At 44.1% G+C, this 14,177-nt stretch overlaps 1 non-coding gene and 3 pseudogenes across 1 annotated transcript; all 4 read right to left on the bottom strand.

The window, feature by feature from the left end:
- LOC149191719 (25S ribosomal RNA) overlaps positions 1-989 on the bottom strand; it is a 3,678-nt pseudogene extending 2,689 nt beyond the window's left edge.
- Positions 990-1,236: 247 nt separating this feature from the next.
- Positions 1,237-1,390, bottom strand: LOC149191718 (5.8S ribosomal RNA). Its single transcript, XR_016255291.1, has one exon. It is a non-coding gene; the product is annotated as a 5.8S ribosomal RNA (ribosomal RNA).
- A 2,664-nt stretch (positions 1,391-4,054) lies between these two features.
- Positions 4,055-4,782, bottom strand: LOC149191717 (18S ribosomal RNA; annotated as a pseudogene; the record flags this gene model as incomplete).
- A 7,945-nt stretch (positions 4,783-12,727) lies between these two features.
- Positions 12,728-13,886, bottom strand: LOC149191716 (18S ribosomal RNA; annotated as a pseudogene).
- Between the last annotated feature and the right edge of the window lie 291 nt (positions 13,887-14,177).

Here is a 14,177-nt window from a genome sequence, read left to right as displayed (position 1 = left end):
GCTCCATTAATCCTGAGGGAAACTTCGGAGGAAACCAACTACTAGATGGTTCAATTAGTCTTTCACCCCTATACCAAGTTAGACAAATGATTTGCACGTCAGTATCGCTACAAACCTCCACCAAAGTTTCCTTTGGATTTTCCCTGCTCAAGTATAGTTGACCATATTTCAAGCTCCAACAAGTGTGCTCATGTTCGAACCCTTTGCATAAGCTCAAGGTCAGTCGATGATGCACTCCCCTAGAGAGGGGATCTCACCCATCAGCTTCCTTGCACCTCGCAGGTTTTAAAACCTGCTGACTCACACACATGTTAGACTCCTTGGTCCATGTTTCAAGATGGGTCGAATGGAAAGCCCGCCAATCAACACCACGAGTATGCAGGTGCACATGGCCTGCCATAAGGGCACACACTTCTTTCATCGACCACCGTAATAGCAAACTGATAGGCAATAATCCACCCACGCTTGTGATGATGCAACCACCTGTCTTGGTTTGCAACTCAAGTTGAGCAGCAGACTAGCCTGAGTTGTTCCACATCAGACTGAGATGCATCGACAACCTCCATCCGCTTCCCTCCTAGCAATTTCAAGCACTCTTTAACTCTCTTTTCAAAGTCCTCTTCATCTTTCCCTTGTAGTACTCTTTCGCTATCAATCTCTCGCCCATATTTAGCCTTCGATAGAATTTGCCACCCAATTAGGGTTTCATTCCCAAACAACCCGACTCGCTGACAATGCCTCGTGATGTGGCAGGGTCCTAGCCCGACGGGGCTATCACCCTCGCAGGCACCCCCTTCCAAGGGACTTGGCTCAGGTCCTCCACTGAGGACACTTCTACAAATTATAATTCAGGTAATGCTATTTCCTGATTTTCATGCTGGGCTCTTCCCAGTTTGCTCGTCGCTACTAGGGGAATCCTTGTAATATTCTTTTCCTCCAATTAATTATATGCTTAAACTTAGTGGGTGTTCTTGCCTGAGATGAGGTCCCAAAGTTGGAGCTAAATCCACCCTACCCGATGGGAGGACAAGAGAGAGCAAAGCAAGTTCAAGCGATGCCACACAAAGCCCGCATCAGCTAACACTAACTGCCCATCCAAGGGGACAAGATCACCGCTCGCCGACGCACACCACGAAACATCGTTTGAGGTATTTCAACCAACCGCACTGCATTGGGCATGGATGACCAGCTCCGCTACTCCCTAACATATCGTAGGGAGCGCGTTTGAATGGGATGTGACGCCCAGACAGATGTGCCCTTGACCAAGGCCTCGGGCGCAAATTGCATTCAAAAAGTCGATGATTCATGGGATTCTACAATTCACAGTAAGTATCGCATTTCGCTACGTTCTTCATCATAACAAGAGCTGAGATATCTGTTGCCAAGAGTCATTTCCATGTATTACCAAGAAATCTTCCACAATACTAAACAGGGGTACCCCCACAACAAATTTAAGGCTAGGGGCCAAAAGGAGGAAAGGAAGAAAAATGCTTGAAAGAAAGAGAAACAAAGGTGTCTACCCCCTCATATGAGGAGGCTCAAACAGAGAACAATCTCAGTAAGCTCCATGCCCTCACAAAAAGGGGAGAAATGCATGGAACATTAATTGAGAAGGACTAGGGTGGCCACCTTGGGAGCTCACAGTACTTTTAATCTAGGGATCGAAATGAAGAAGGGAAGAAAACAAGGTGAAAGAAATATAGACCAAACGTGGCTACCGGCTGACAAGGGGAGGCTCAAACAAAGCACAAGCCTCCTGAGCCCCTTGCCTTCACAAAAAGGGGGAACTGAAGGGGATGATGATCGAGAAGGACTAGGGTGGCCACCCCGGGAGCTCGCACTGCATTTCGTCCTTCCCAAATACCAATCCATAACAATCCCACATTTTCTCCATAAAGCTAGGGGCGAGAAGTAAGAAGGGAAGAAAACAATATGAAAGAAATGGATATCAACCATGGCTACCAGCTCACAAGGGGAGGCTTCAAACAGAGAACAAGCTTCCCCAACCTTGTGCCTTGGCAAAAATGGGGGAGCTACAGTGGCCAACAATCGAGAAGGACTAGGGTGGCCACCCTGGGAGCTCGCACTGCGTTTCATCCTTCCCGAACACAAATCCACAACAATCCCAACTTTTATCCATAAAGCTAGTGGCTAAAAGGAAGAAGGGAAGAAAACAATATGAAAGAAAGAGAGATATCAAACGTGTCTATCGGCTAACAAGGGGAGGCTCAAACAAAGAACAAGCATCTCCAACCCTGTGCCTTCGCAAAAAGGGGGAAAATGTAGGGGTCGATGATCAAGAAGGACTAGGGTGGCCATCCCTGGAACTCGAACTGCTTTTCGTCCTTCCTAAACACTAGCCCACAAAAATCCCACCTATTCTTTGTAAAGCTAGGGGCCAAAAGCAAGAAGGGAAGAAAACAACATGAAAGCAAGAGATATCAAATGTGGCTATCGGCTCACAAGGGGAGGCTCAAACAGAGAACAAGCTTCCCAAACCTCGTGCCTTCACAAAAAGGGGGGAACTGTAGGGGACAGTGATCAAGAAGGACTAGGGTGGCCACCCCAGGAACTCACACTACTTTTCATCCTTTCTGAACACCAATCCACAATAATCCCACCTCTTCTCCATAAAGCTAGGGGCAAAAGGAAGAAGGGAAGAAAACAACACCAAAGAAACAAAGATCCCAAGAAAAGAGATAAGCTCAACAGCACACCGAGTAGATGTCCACTAACCAAAAGGAAATCAAACAAGGCACCCAATTAAAAATCATCCCACCCCTTCACACCCTCCCACATACATTACAGCACAACACCCTTTCTAGATTACAACATAACAAACAAAAGTCAAACAACTAAGCAAATAAATCACAACCTAAACTTGACCACTAGAAAGACAAGGGTTGCGATGAGACCAGTGTCTGGAGCATGTTACTAAGAGGTAAACAACTCCCCAACCCATCACAAGGCTTCAAATGACAAATAGACTACTAATAACAAACCCACCTCGCTGTTGCACCCCTCCATGTAGAAAACACCCAACAACCTTTCCAGCGAGAAAGTCAACTGGGATTAAGAATCAAACACCAAAGAGGAGTTTTCATGGGCTAACACTCAATGCCGGAGAAAGCCACGGGCCATAAATACATCGATGGTGCCAAGCCACTAAAGAGAGGGACATCCACAAAGCACACACCACAAAACAAAGAAATGACTAAGTCCCACAAGAAACCCACAATCCAAAGGGAGGAACAAAGACACAACCCACTACTTCTTCTTTCCTTAGAAGTGGAGTGACTCATGAGAGGATGAGGAATTCCCTCGATGGAAAAGGCACGAGATAATATTTCCACCCTCATGCCCATTGGCAGGGAAAATTGTGATCTCGATGGAGCTTTGACCGAGGGAGGGGTTTTTCATTACCTGGACGCCCAACCCTTCCGTGAGGGCATATGGAGGAATGGTCGGGAGGACTAGGGTGGCTAGCCCAATGGGTTGACCCACTCTTCATCCATCCCATACTGACCCCACCCTGAGAATTTCCCCTCACAAAAGGTTTGAGCTCTCAGGAAAGCATGCAACCACTCCCTCGACCCAACCACCAACAAAAAATCTCACCCAAGCAACACATCAACCACCACCACCTTTCGAGAGAACCAACTATGGAAGCTCACACCCTTGGCCCATGCCTTCCAACGAACAAAAGACCGAGCACCGCCACTACGAATGAGTCTAAATTTATCCATCATATTTCCCAAGTACCTCAACTACAGCAACCATGCTCGAACGAATAGATCGTCGAAAGGGCTACCAAGAAACAAGCTTCTGAACCCACTATAGAAACACATTGGGGGAAATAAAAACAAAGGATGGGTGGGACAAGCACAAGAATGGCTTGCAAGCACACACATGAGAAAACAAGCGTTACCTCAAGACAATCAACCAACAATGTTCCTGCCAAACACCAAACCCGCTCCCCTAGAGACACACCACACAGTCCCACATTGCAATAGAAACCCAACCAACCCAAACCAAAAAAGAAAACCCCTGCTACCAATGATCCTACCGTAGATTCACCTATGGTAAGCTTGTTACGACTTCTCCTTCCTCTAAATGATAATGTTCAATGAACTTCTCACGACGTCGACAACAGCGAACCACCATCGTCAATGCAATATGAACACTTCACTGGATCATTCAATCAGTAGGAGCAACGGGTAGTGTGTACAAAGGGTAGGGACGTAGTCCACATGAGTTGATGACACGCACTTGCTAGGAATTCCTCGTTGAAGACCAATAATTGCTATGGTATATCCCCATCACGATGCAATTTGAGAAGGTTTCTCGATCCTCTCAAACTAGGAAGAAAAACTCCTTGGTTGCATCAGTGTAGTGTGCGTGCGGCCTAGAACATCTAAGGGCGTCACAGACCTATTATTGCCTCAAACTTCCATGGCCTAAATGGCCATAGTCCCTCTAAGAAGTTGGCCATGAAGGGGAACCTCCGTGTAGCTAGTTAGCAGGCCGAGGTCTTGTTTGTTATCGAAATTAAGCAAAAAAAAATTCTCCACCAACTAAGAATGACCATGCACCACCACCCATAGAATCAAGAAAGAGCTCTCAATCTGTCAATCCTTACTATGTCTGGACCTGGTAAGTTTCCCCATGTTGGGTCAAATTAGGCCACAAGCTCCGCTCCTGGTGGTGCCCTTCCATCAATTCCTTTAATTTTCAGACTTGCGACCATACTACCTGTTGTTGGGAAAAGTATCCAATACGGAATGACCCTATCCCACTCTAAGGGTGATAGTACCTCAGCAACAACTGAATGCAAAACTATTCAAGATTACTTCTTTATAGGATGAGAGAGGGAAGAAAGGGATGATCTACTAACCGTTATCTTGCGCTTAATAGTCGATCCAGTCTTCACTCCTTGCTGCTTGCTCCTAACTCCTTGCTCTTTCACCGGCCCAGCTACACAAAGATCCTATAAAAGCACAAGAAAAGGAAACTACAAGAAGCATACATCCATAATTGATTCAGGGATTAGCATAAATCAAATATACAAGCATCTATTCACCATAAAGACACATGCATATAGAAGAACCTCAAATACTTTATTGATAGAAGAAGTAAAGTTCTGAGAGGGTTACAACCAGAATAGGCCCAATCCAGCAACACCTCCCAGCAGAAAGAAATCTCCTCTTCACCTCCTTTCAATTAATCACCCAATAGTTATATACACAAACCAACAGCACTTCCTTACTTGCACAAAATTCCAGCCCCCCTAGACCTCATGAGAGAGCTCTATATATAGGGTTTTGGAGAAAGGATGAGTCATCTTGGGACTGGCATGAAGCTGACTAGTGTCCTCTCCCACTTTAGTTAATCTTCAGTTCTTGAGTCCACTTGGAGATTCTTGCTTCCACTTGGAGATCAAGACCCTCTTACTCATCACAAGGCGAATTCCTTGACCCAAGTGTCAGTTTGGAAGCTTCATGGGCAGTTGACACCTTGCAGAATGACTGTGCCACTTGGCCAATCTCATCCAGCGCAGGTAGCCTTCATTGGCTTTGACATTCAGCACAGGTACAGAGTGGAGCAGTTGACATTCAGCGCAGATGCTCAGTGGAGCTGCTGACATGATCCAGAAACTGCTTGTTTTTGAGAGTTTTCAGGTGGAGAACTGATTTTCAGTGCTGTGGTTTGCTGACCTTGTTCCTCTAGGGATAAGAACAACATGTTTAGGGACTTTGGATCACTCAGATTATTGACATTTCATGCTCCATGCTGTTAGGCACAAAAATGTCTATAACAGTTGCCCCCTAAAGTATGAGGTCGTTTATCGGGTGAAATGCTTTATCAGGAGGATCTGAAGTTCATTCAATCGCTGAGAGGTGCCCTGTAATAAAATACAATACAATACATTATTTTTCATTCTGCTTTCATGATCTAGCTGAGGCGGGCATTCCCATGCTCAGCTTTATAAATTCATTTTGGTACATAGAACAGACGATCGTCTGATGGTAGACTGATAATTCTCTACTGAAATTATCATCCTTTGAGTAGGATGATCATCTGCTGCAATGATGTACATAACAAATGTCTTTATATTTCCTGAATATATATCGTAGCCCGGATGGATGGAACTAGATCCGGGGTCTTCAAACTCGTTCGATCTTCACTCTAAGTACAAGTCGATCCATGTGAGAATTGCACTGAAGTCGAACATGGAAAGACATCGCTTGATTACCGGTCAATAATGTAAACCGTTAACAAGCGCGAGAGGAATCACCAATAATGACAATGACCCTCAAGGTACTGCAGTACAATTCATGTGGTGTGAATAAAGGACTTGGCGTCGAACACCACGCAAAATCTTCTGGTCGAAGGTCATTGATGTATACCTGTCGCCGGAAGTGAGAAACTTGCCATTGAGGCATGCAAGCTTCAAAGTACTGGGGGTTTTGTTCCTAGATCAACTTCTTGGATAATGAGCTGAAGTCAACAAGAAGCGATCCGTCAAAGGAGGGCCTTAATGAATCCCACATCAGTGACACGGAACGGAGCTAATGATTTTAGTGGAGGTGAAAACAATCTGTGAAATATGATTCAGGGTGGCGATCATGGGTGGATGAAGGATAATGTATGGCAGTGGATGGGACACGGTTGACTCTTTCTGAACACATCTCTTGAACATATAACGACACTGATGTGATGGATCGGTAGCATTACCCCAAATGTGGATGGTTTGGCGAGGACCATGGTGATGAGACCGGTGAATGAAACAACCCAACCCGATGTGATACGGAGGACAAAGTGTCATGTTCAAGAGCGACTTGCTACCATTAAAGCTTTGAGGTTCTCCCAATTTTTCCCCAGTCATTTCTGACCAGTACCTCTTTATTTTTGTCAAGCTTGAGGAGGATAACATATGCTTGTTCTATAACCTGCCCTTCGGGCAAGCCCATCGCTATGTTTTAACGAGCCTAGCGATAGGGAAACTCGTTCTCGTCTAAAGACAAGTTTGTCGCTATTTAATCATTTTAACGAGTCTAACGACAAGGAAAACTCGGTCCTTTTCATTTTTAGAGAGTCTGAAAAGGTGCAGAAAGTTAACTCCAAAATTCCTTTTTTGTCATCTAATCCCTTAAGTCCGAAAAAGTATAAAACAATACAGAAGGGATGAGTTTTCGATAATTTTAACGAGCCGAATAAAACAAGCGCTCGACCTTTTTGTGCAATAATCCCTCAGGTCCAAAAAGATTAAAATCTAAAGGAGGGATAGCTCTTCCGGTCATTTTAGCGAGCTGGAAGGCCAAAACTCGGCAAACTTTTCATATTTTACGAGTCAGGAGAAAAGAGCTCAAAGAAGACTCGTCTTTTGAGGAACGAGTGATAAACAGGGATATCAGCAGATTCCAGGTACAGGTTGGAATTTTCCAATCACGGCAGTGTCACAGGGATGGCTAAGTGAAATCACTCTTCGCAGATGTTCCTCAAAATGGGTAAACAATCATATGGAGGTGAACGGTTGGCCAAATGAAATGGAGGTGGCAGGTGCAAAACACGACCAAGGCTTTTATGGCTAATAAATTTACGATCACAATGGTTATTTACCGAGAAGTTCATTTTTTAACGAGCTTAAACTTGCTGAAAAGATTATGTTTATTTTTTAACGAGCATGAACTATGATGCTAAAACTGCTCGGATCTCGCTTTTCTATTTTTTAACGAGCATAAATTCCGCAGTAAAACTGCTCGATATACCAGTCATAAGATAAGAAATGTCTCTTGTGAGATAGCTATTTTTTATGGAGCTTTATCTCACGAAGCTATGCTCCTAATTTGGCAAATTTTGACCTTTGCCCCACATCTTTGCATGCCCCCAGGTATAAAATATAATTTCAAGGCTGCCCCTACTTATCCTTCAAAACATTTGTTTTGATGGGTGAGGCTTGCCTCTTTCTGGTTACCCAAAGAATGGTTTTATTTGCTGCCGCAAATGAAACTCTTTCTTCGGCGATCTCTATCATTAGGTTACTCAAAGATGGTTACTATTTGCTGCAGCAAAAGAATCTCTTTCTTTGGAGGCTACCCCTACTTATCCTCTAAAACATTAGTTTTAATGGGTGAGGCTTGCCTTTTACCCAAAGAGGGTTACAATTTGCTGCCGCAAAAGAATCCCTTTCTTTGGTAGCCTACCTATTTAGACAAAGTTGAATGACCTTTGTCAGACAAGTAACCTTATCAAAAGAATCCTGTTCCAGAACAACCCCTCTTCCTTTTCGGACGGGGTACGGACTAGTCATATTCTTCCGCGGAAATTCTACCTTATACTCAGGGTTTCCTCTGCCCGAAGCAGACCAGGATGCATGCCCCATGGGTTCCAATCCCATCTTTCCGAATCACTCGCATTCATCGGGAAGGAGGACTGGGGGTGGAGACATTTCTTGGGTGAATAGACCATTGAGGGTTGGTATTTGACTATTTGCGATGCGTGATCCCGGAAATGAAAGTTGGTCTACGAGCTTGACCATTCTTCCTTCGTGTGGAAAACACATTACTCTAAAGAGTGAGGAGACTATAGCTCCCATGCAATATATATAGTCTCGTCCAAGGAGTAGGTTATAATCCAAGGGTCCTTGAACGACCATCACGTTCATTTGAACGGTCTTCCCTTTCAATGTAACAGGCACATTGGGGAGAATCCCTAATGGTCGACTGGTTCCTTTATCAAAACCCGAGAGATTCCTCATCTCAGGCAAAAGCGCCAGGGAACCCAGTGCTTTCCAAGCAATAGAGGAAAGGATACTCACAGCTACCCCCTCATCAATGATAGTTCCAGCCATTATCATTCTATAAATTTGGACTATAATTCAGAATGGTATACTGGCTGGTAACCGGGGTCTGCCTAGTTGGTTCCAATCAAAGGACACAACCAGGTTGCTTGGTGGCGGGACCGAATACACGGCCGGATACGACCCTGACGATGTTCCTTCCTGCGATAAAGGAATGGGTGCATTGCCCTGATGCTCATCAGAATCTGTGTTGATGAAAAGAATCTGGATGGTGTCATCCTTATTCTCTTCAGTGAGGGTGTCACCTGAAGATGAATCTTCAGTGACGGTGTCATTTGAGGATGAAGCCTCTGAAGGAAGAACCGGGTCAACTGCCGTATCGACCTTTAGACTTTCGTCTAGTCTGGATTCAGTAGGTTCATTTTCAATGACTGACGCTTCAGCTGACCATTTGAGCAGGCCGGCTGTATTTTCAACCAACGAAGGACTTGGCACGAGTTTTTTGTATCCAGGAGGAAGTATTACCGGTGAAACCGGGCGATCTTCCAAAACTCTCTTCGCTTCGTCTAAGAAGGGACAACGGTGGATGGCGTGACCGCCTTCGCACAGTCTGCAGGGGGATCTTGCTCCCCCTCTTCGTCTTGAACCTTCACTTTCGCTGGTTGACGGTAAGCAATCAACATGGCTATCAGAGGTTGATGCTCCCGAATTGTGCAAACGAGGTGACCAGTCCCTTAGTATCCGGGGAATACAGGGACAATCTCTATGGAAGTGGTCTCCTCTACATATGACACATGGCGATTTAGGCCCGGTCTGTGCTGTGTGTGGGTTTTTGTCAGATGTCTTTTTCTTGCCCCCAGTCGCCTTAGGCTCCTTCTTCTTCTTTTCTTTCTTCTTCTTTTCCTTCTTCTCCATGGGAGCTTGGCTTTTGCCAGCCCCACCTTGCGAAGATGGAGGATTAGAGGAAGAGTTATAAGAAGTGGAAGGCTGGTGGGCAGCTCTAGACTGATCTAACAGTTGACTCGACTGTTCAGGAACCATGGTGGTCTGAACTACATTAGTTGAGAATAGCCAAATAGGCAGGCCAATTGTCAGTCCTGGAAGCGACAATGTGGCCATGTGGGGCGCACCAACTTCTCCCCAAGAGGAGAATGGACTAGGACTTCCATCATGTGGAGTTCCTTGGTTGGGGCGTTCCATGTTCTCAACTTAAGATCAACGCGGGAATAGGAGGTGATTATGTTCCGTTTAAAATAAATTTTATAACGACGCTTAGACACAACTTGCTTTTTCACTTTTTAAGAGTCGAGAAAAAGCTAAAGATGACTCTAGTCTCCTTCGATGTTTTAACGAGCCCGAAGTGACAAATGCTCGGTTGGACTTTTTCAGTTATAGAGTTTGAAAAAGGCCAAAAGAAACTGCTCTGGAGTTCTAGGCAGAGGGTGTGCCAAACTTTTCGCAAAACCACAGAATACGTTTTACGGTACGGGTGGTCGATCTTCGTGAATGCTGTGTTCACTGCATTGCGATCAGTAGGGCGGCCGACACGGTTTCCTATTGGATAAAGGCTTTGTTCCTATAGGGGTCTCCCAATATATACGCGACGGTACGTGGGAGCACAAGTCCGTATTGATACTTATCGCTTCACCGTGGAGGAATCACCCAACCACTCAACGCTAAGATATCACGTTTAACGACGCCGGAACACGTCTCTAGCTTAGACCTCTAGATGTTTGTGTTATGTTTCAATGCGTTGTTATGTAAATTCAATTTATTTTAAGGTTGATCTTGTTTAGCAGTTTGCCTTTATGGATCACCACGAGATGTATAGTAACACTCCTAAATGCAGTCTAAGATGATAAGCAAGCTTTTCAATCTTTCAACTTTGAAAACCTTAACTACTGAGGGAAAAGAAAGATAACACCTTTTCACACAGATCATAGAGCACACACTAATGCACTTTTTCCTAAATCGACATGCAAGCTGTCATAATGCACATGCACAATGCAAGTATTTCTTTTCTCTTTCTTAATGTTGGTGAAATGCAAAAAGAAAGTTGTTGTATAAATTTGAATTCAATTTCAAGTGAAAGCAAACAAGTTTGTCCAAAATCAAAAGACACCTTAAGATTTACTTGTTTCGACACTAGAAATATACAAACTCAAACCAAATGACGAAAGCAAAAGCTCAATCAGCTATGAACAGCAAATAAACTAACTCTTAAGATCAAAACGTCACTTTATCACAGGTCTAGATCTAAGAGGCCACAGCAAGACTAGTTCACTTTCGTTATGGGAAACTGTAAATGTACAAGAAATACACAAAGAACAAACACAGTTTCTTTATACAACCGAGGCGGAATAGTGACAAGGAAAGTTGGTTTCAGATAGGCCTACTGACTGGTAACAAACAGCAAAAACAAGAGTGAAAACAAGGCAAGACACAGCAGGAAACCCCAGCAGCACAAGGCAGGACTGGTCCAGCGCAGGTGGAACACTGCCTGTTTGACCTTCAGTGCAGGTAGCCCCTTCGGGAACTGTGCTGAAATGAAAACAGCCTTTGTACAACCTGCACTGAAGAACAAGACTTTCGTCCGACTTGGTTTCCAGGTCACAGATTGCTCAAAAATTCACAGTTTTTTCTCAAATCAGAAGCTATCAGTCAAGGACACACTAAGGAATGACAAGGAGGATGAAAATATATCACTAAGAGCTTATTAGATTCCTTGTGGATCAGCTCTTCAAATTATAAACTTGCCCAGAAACTGAGCTAGAGTAGCTGCCCTCTACTTTGTATTCGAAAGATTCAAACACAGTTCGATTCGGTACTCCCTTTGTTTATAAAATGAATAGCAAAAACACAAGTAACCAACAAGATACGATCCCCAGCGGAGTCGCCAATTTGTTGTTGGGAAAAGTATCCAATACGGAATGACCCTATCCCACTCTAAGGGTGATAGTACCTCAACAACAACTGAATGCAAAACTATTCAAGATTACTTCTTTATGGGATGAGAGAGGGAAGAAAGGGATGATCTACTAACCGTTATCTTGCGCTTAATAGTCGATCCAGTCTTCACTCCTTGCTGCTTGCTCCTAACTCCTTGCTCTTTCATCGGCCCAGCTACACAAAGATCCTGTAAAAGCACAAGAAAATGAAACTACAAGAAGCATACATCCATAATCGATTCAGGGATTAGCATAAATCAAATATACAAGCATCTATTCACCATAAAGACACATGCATATAGAAGAACCTCAAATACTTTATTGATAGAAGAAGTAAAGTTCTGAGAGGGTTACAACCAGAATAGGCCCAATCCAGCAACACCTCCCAGCAGAAAGAAATCTCCTCTTCACCTCCTTTCAAGCAATCACCCAATAGTTCTATACACAAACCAACAGCACTTCCTTACTTGCACAAAATTCCAGCCCCCCTAGACCTCATGAGAGAGCTCTATATATAGGATTTTGGAGAAAGGATGAGTCATCTTGAGACTGGCATGAAGCTGACTAGTGTCCTCTCCCACTTTATTTAATCTTCAGTTCTTGAGTCCACTTGGAGATTCTTGCTTCCACTTGGAGATCAAGACCCTCTTACTCATCACAAGGCGAATTCCTTGACCCAAGTGTCAGTTTGGAAGCTTCCTGGGCAGTTGACACCTTGCAGAATGACTGTGCCACTTGGCCAATCTCACCCAGTGCAGGTAGCCTTCATTGGCTTTGACATTCAGTGCAGGTACAGAGTGGAGCAGTTGACATTCAGCGCAGATGCTCAGTGGAGCTGCTGACATGATCCAGAAACTGCTTGTTTTTGAGAGTTTTCAGGTGGAGAACTGATTTTTAGTGTTGTGGTTTGTTGACCTTGTTCCTCTAGGGGTAAGAACAACATGTTTAGGGACTTTGGATCCCTCATATTATTGACATTTCATGCTCCATGCTGTTAGGCACAAAAATGTCTATAACACTGCCCCTAGAACCCAAACACTCTGATTTCTCAGAAGGTGTTGGTGGAGTCCTCAGAGCAACATCCATCGATCCCTAGTCGGCATCATTTATGGTTGAGACTAGGATGGTATCTGATCATCTTCGGGCCCCCAACTTTCATTCTTGATTAACGAAAACATCCTTGGCAAATGCTTTCGTAGTGGTCTGTCTTTCCTAAATCCAAAAATTTCACCTTTGACAATGAAATATGAATGCCCCAGACAGTCCCTATTAATAATTACTCCAGTCCCGAAGGCCAACAAAATAGGACTAGACTCCTATCACGTTATTCCATGCTAATATATTCAGAGCATAAGCTTTCTTTGAGCACTCTAAGTTTTTCAAAGTAACAACTCTAGAGCCATGATCTAGCCAATTAAGGCTAGAAGCACGCCGCTAACAAAAGGGATAGAAAGGTAGGTGCACACCGAGTAGGTGGACCGACCTTTACGACAGAAGATCCAACTACGAGATTTTTAACTGCAACAACTTAAATATACACTATTGGAGCTGGAATTACTATGACCGCTGGCACTAGACATTCCCTCTAATGTATCCTCATTAAGGAATTTGGATTGTACTCATTCCAATTACCAAACTTGATGAGCCCAATATTTTTATTTATTGTCACTACCTCCCCATGTCAGGATTGGCTAATTTGCGTGCTTGCTGCCTTCCTTGGATGTGGTAGTCATTTCTCAGGCTCCTTCTCCAGAATAGAACCCTAATTCTCTGTCACCCATCAACACCATGGTAGGCCTCTATCTTACCATCGAAAGTTGATAGGGTAGAAATTTGAATGAAGCATTGCCAACACAAGAGTTGTGCGATCCGTCAAGTTAACATGATTCACCAGAGAAGTGGGAAAACCCGTGCCGACCTTTTATCTAAAAAATGCATCCCTTCCAAAGAGTCGAGACTTGGTGCACGTATTATCTCTAGAACTACTACGGTTATCCGAGTAGTATGGTACCATTAAAAAAACTATAACTGGTTTAATGAGCCATCTTTAGTTTCACAGTGAGAATTAGTTCATACATAGACATGCATGGCTTGATATTTGACACAAGCATATGACTACTAGCAGGATCAACCAGGTAGCACCCTCCCACTTCAAATGGAATTTTGGGTGCTCTATTACCAAGAACCAACCTGAACACCCATCAAGTCAAATAGATATCAAAATATCATGTAAAAATTTTATGCCCTGCACCTCTTGCACCCCAAGAAGGAAGCACACGGAACATGCCAAGGACATGGCGAATAAATGGGTAGACCTTCTGAGCCACAACGCACCAAGGCCACTTCAGAGTTTGCAACCAAGCCCCAACCAACAAGAAAACAAGTGATCACTCACCCACTCCCTTAGAAATTCCTCCAAAATCCTCCAC

This window comes from Pinus tabuliformis, chromosome 2_2, assembly GCF_031772625.1.
Source record: "Pinus tabuliformis cultivar Carrire ecotype Pingquan chromosome 2_2, CPIR1, whole genome shotgun sequence".
Taxonomy (NCBI): domain Eukaryota; kingdom Viridiplantae; phylum Streptophyta; class Pinopsida; order Pinales; family Pinaceae; genus Pinus; species Pinus tabuliformis.
Note: the sequence above shows the minus strand (reverse complement) of the source record. Positions and strands in the feature narration are given on the sequence as shown.